The sequence below is a fragment of the Rutidosis leptorrhynchoides genome, chromosome 3 (genome assembly GCF_046630445.1).
Source record: "Rutidosis leptorrhynchoides isolate AG116_Rl617_1_P2 chromosome 3, CSIRO_AGI_Rlap_v1, whole genome shotgun sequence".
Lineage (NCBI taxonomy): Eukaryota > Viridiplantae > Streptophyta > Magnoliopsida > Asterales > Asteraceae > Rutidosis > Rutidosis leptorrhynchoides.
Window position 1 is genome coordinate 56,857,141 of NC_092335.1, and position 4,849 is coordinate 56,861,989.

General features: G+C 38.8%; 1 pseudogene; it reads left to right on the forward strand.

Annotated features, from left to right (window-relative positions):
* Nucleotides 1-281: 281 nt before the first annotated feature.
* Nucleotides 282-1,160, forward strand: LOC139900000 (ADP,ATP carrier protein, mitochondrial-like; annotated as a pseudogene).
* Nucleotides 1,161-4,849: the final 3,689 nt, after the last annotated feature.

The following is a 4,849-nucleotide window of genomic DNA, read 5'->3' on the forward strand; positions in this document are numbered from 1 at the left end:
CGTTCCGAAAAGGGTCTCAAGATGTCAGACATAAAAGTCAAAGTGGGATCCATCGCCGTCTCAAAAAAAGGACATCGTCCCGAGTAACTTTCCGGGACGAAGTATTTGAGATGACTTATTGGGGACGACACATCGTCTCCATAAGTCATCCCTAAAGACCCATTTTCTAGTAGTGTTGGTTGCAAACTTTGCAATCATGCAATGAATTACTCAAACTGACGTCTCATTTCCTTGCAACCCCTGTAACTTTTTCTTCTTCTATGAAGATCATTGGGAACACAATGGCTGATCAGGATCATCATTTAGTTGTTACGCATCTATCTAGGTTTGTCACCGATTTTCTTATGGGTGGTTTTTCAGCTGCTTCAATTCCTCAAAAACTTGTGCTCCTCATTTTGCTCCAGTTGAACGTGTTAAACTTTTGGTCCAAAACCAAGGTGAGATGCTCAAGAGTGGCCGTCTTCGAGAACCATACCAGCCTTACGGAGACTGTTTCATGAGAACAATTAGAGAGGAAGTATTTTTGTCTTTGTGGAGAGGATACATAGCTAATTCCATTCGTTACATTCCTACTCAGGTTTGTTAATTGTTACTCCTCTTTATACAACACATTACGATGAAGCAGCATCATATTATGCATCTATATATCTTTATATTGAACTTTTTCCAGGCACTTAACTTTGCATTCAAGAATTATTTTAAGAGTTTGTTTGGTTTTAAAGAAGGTCGTAATCCATACTGGAAAGTGTTTGGTGGTAACATTGTCTCTGGTGGTTTTGCTAGTACATCATCTCTACTCTTTTTATACTCATTAGATTATGCTACAACACGTCTGGCTAATGATGCCAAGGTGGCAAACAAGAGGCAGTTTAAAGGTCTAGTTGATGTGTACAAGAAGACGTACCTGATTACGATCGGTGGTGGGCTAGTTTTGGTTTGGCTTGGCCTATTACGAGCGGTGCTGGGCTAGCCTCGTACCCGATTGACACGGTGCGAAGAAGAATGATGATGACATCAGGTGAAGCGATCAAGTACAACAACTCTTTAGATGCATTTAAACAGATTGTGAAGAAAGAAGGGGTAAGTCATTGTTCAAGGGTGGATGTGTTAACATCATCAGATCTATCCCTGGTGCTGGCCGGTGTGCTTGCCATGTATGAGGTGCTTCGGTCGGAATGATTTTTGGGTCTGGTTTTGGATAAAGAGTGACCCTTTACTAGTATGTAATAAAATTGTAACGATAGAGAATATTAACAAGAGTACATGACCCCTAACCCCTGCAATTTGGTCCCAAGTCTCTAAAAAAACAACACAAACAACTAAGATACAACTTTATTTAAGTTCTAAGACTGATATTCTACTATGCCTTTAATTCTATTGATTGATAAGATCATAAGATAGCATGATCACTTCTATGTTCTCAAAAGCGCAAAAGATATCACAATGAATCAGTAATCATGCAAAAGTCATTGAACAACGTAATTATTTCCCGCCCGGCCAATGAGTTATGGCCAAGGGCAAACATGGAAAAATTTAAGCAAACATGGAAAATTCAAACACTTTATATTAGTCATAATACTTCAAATTTTGGAAAAAAAAATAATAAAAAAAAGTAATTTGAAGCACAACAAACCACGGGAGAGGTGAAGTAGTTTGGGTCTATCCTTTCAAAGCGGTAGTCGCCCTGAAGTTAGTCGGCTAGCAGCCTGGCAAACCCATGTATATCCAAAAAAGAATATTGAAGCATAACAAATGCTCTATTTTGCTTGATTTCTTCTTGGAGGACTTTCACAAAGGTTTTTGTTGTACAACATTTGACGGTTGGCTCGATTTCACGTTCCTACTATTTGCAGCATCTTTAGCCACTGCACCTTGAGAATCTCTAATTTGAGCCGCCCGCTTATCTTTCATCTTTGGCCTTCTAGACCTGGGTTAGCAGGGTCAAACCCTTTTGGGTAATTTGTCTCTTTCTCTTTTTTTTTTGGGCAAAATAACGATAACTTTATAAACATCTTAATCTCCAAAAAGGAGACAAGAAAACCGAGTTACAAAAGAAATGCCACAACATAGAGAAGGCAAAAAACAAACCTAACCGATACAACTATAACTAAAACAGAGACTTGTCTTGGCCTAACCAATACAAAGAAAAACACAAATAAAAAAAACGAAACTAGAAATAAAGCAAACAGAGAACAAGCAATATCCTAATCAAGAGCCAACGTTAGAAGTGTTGGTGCCATCTACCGCATTTACCTTGAACGTGAAGGTAGACTCGATTCCAATCCCGTCCGAATTGAAACCTTCATTCCTAAATTCGTCAAAGAAACCAACACCCTCAAGTTTTTCTCCTGCTCCCGCTCCAATGCGCTTCCCCTTTACACTCACAAAAGTATGATCACCTTTAGTATCATCTTCGTCGCTAGAATCAAGCAAACAAAAACCTCCACCCTTTACACTCTTATCCTTAGCTTTACCTTTCATCTTCAAATTACCTGTTAAAATACAATGCAAATTTAATAATATGGATTTAGTAAATGTATAAAAGAAAATTCTAGATATTAGAGTATAAAAGAAAAATCTATAATTAAATTGTAAAAGAAAAATCTAGATATTTGTAGGTTGTAGAAATATCTAGATATTTATATGTTCATGGAAATATCTAGTCTCTAGAAAGTTCCATGGAGTAGTATAAATAGGGGTGAGGATTTCATTTGTGTGTTGTGTGTGTTGTAAGGAGTGAAGAAGTAAGAAAGAGTGAGTGAGTGAAAGAAAGCTTATAAGTATAGAAGAGAAAGATAGTGTTGTAAGTAAGTAATATTGTAATTGTATTTTGTATTAATAAAAGTATTCTTTGTTAAGTTTCCTGGTTAAGCCTTAGTGTGTGTTTAAGTTCTTAGTGAACTTGTGTTATTCTTGTTATATGGTTGGCTCTGCCGCCCAAGTGATATATGGACAGTTATACCGCCTGAATGATATATGGTCGACACTGTCGCCTAAGCATTATTGTACACTAAGGATTCATAAAATTAAAGGCTAACCAACATCAAAGTGTTGGTATAGTAAGTGTAGTATAATCTAGGTCATATATAGTGGGTGTGTTGGGCTCGTCGAAGCTTCCAACAATTGGTATCAGAGCAGGTCGTTCGGGGCCATTGCTAGTGGAGGTACTCATCGGTAAATGTTGGACGTTTACATCGTCTTGTTAACACCAAGGCCCTAAGGGAGATTCTGTCAGAGCACAGTTAGGAACTGTGAAAGCTCATTGGTCTGGGACCAAGCTTATTGGACGTTGGACGTCATGATGGCAGATCTTGCAAGTACGAGCAGTGGAATCAAGAGTCTCAATAACCACAACTATGGTTATTGGCGGACTTGCATAGAATCCTACCTACAAGGACATGATTTATGGGAAATAGTTGCTGGCAGTGACACAACGCCTCCACCGAAAGAAAATGTAGAAGCCTTGATAAAATGGAACATCAAGGCCGGGAAGGCTTTCTTTATATTGAAGACTACAATCGAGGAGGACCTATTCGAGCACATCCGTGACGAGAAAACACCAAAGGCAGCTTGGGAAACTTATGAAAAATTGTTTTCAAAGAAGAATGAAGCACGCCTCCAGCTCTTGGAAAATGAGCTCGCAGGTATCTCACAAGGAAGTCTATCCATTTCTCAGTATTTCAACTAGGTGAAATCTATTTGTCGTGAGATATATCAACTTGCTCCTGAAGAGAAAGTGAGTGATGCAAGGATGAAGAGAATTATCATCCATGGCTTAAGATCCGAGTATAATGGATTTATAGCCGCTGCGAGAGGATGGCCTACTCAACCATCATTAATAGAGCTGGAGAATTTATTGGCTAATCAAGAGGCATTAGCCAAGTAGATGAATGAAGTAACCATAAAAGACGGAGAAGATGAACTCTTCACCAATAAGAAGAAAGAAACATCTCGAAGACAAGAGGCGATGAAAGAAAGTAAGACATATGGGTGGAAGGGTCACCCAAAATCAAAAGGAAACGCTTTAGGGGGAGCTCAACAAAGAAGAAGAGATCATCGCCAACAATACGGGGAAAATGATAAGAGAAAGAATGGTGAATGCTTCAATTGTGGCAAGAAGGGTCATTTTGCTCGAGATTGTAGATTCCCCAGAAGGCGAACTTTCAAAGAAAATGTGGCCGCCGCAAGAGGTGAGAAGAAAGAGGTCACATTCGAAGCATCCATTAATGAGGAAACTTGGGATGCAGAAGCAAGACTCTCCATTGAAGCTGACATGGATGATCAAGATCTTGCAGCAACCTTAAAGTCAAAAATAAACTAAAAAAATGATTGGATCATTGATTTTGAGTGCTCAAATCATATGACCAATGATGAGACGAAGCTACAAGAAATGGATGATTACAAAGGAAAGAGAGTCGTGTTGACAGCTGACAATTCAAGGTTATCTATTTCTCACATTGAAAAGACAATAATTCCAAATGGAGGCGGCTCTCAAAAGCTCCAACTCGAGAAGGTGTATCTTGTCCCTGGCCTAAAGAAAAATTTACTGTCAGTACCACAATTAATAGCAGAAGGGAACTATGTGCTCTTTGGACTAGAAGATGTGTCTGTATTCAAGAGAATAAAGGTGGTTGGCAATCCAGTTATGCATGAAAGAAGAATAGAATCTGTCTATGTATTATCTGCTGAAACAGCTTATGTGGATAAGACTCGAAAGAATGAGATGGCTGATCTGTGGCATGAACGTCTTGGGCATGTGGTCTATAATAAGTTAAAGGAGATGATAGTGAAACGCATAGTAAATGAGCTTCCTCAAATTGATATCCGAACAGATACAATATGTGCTGGA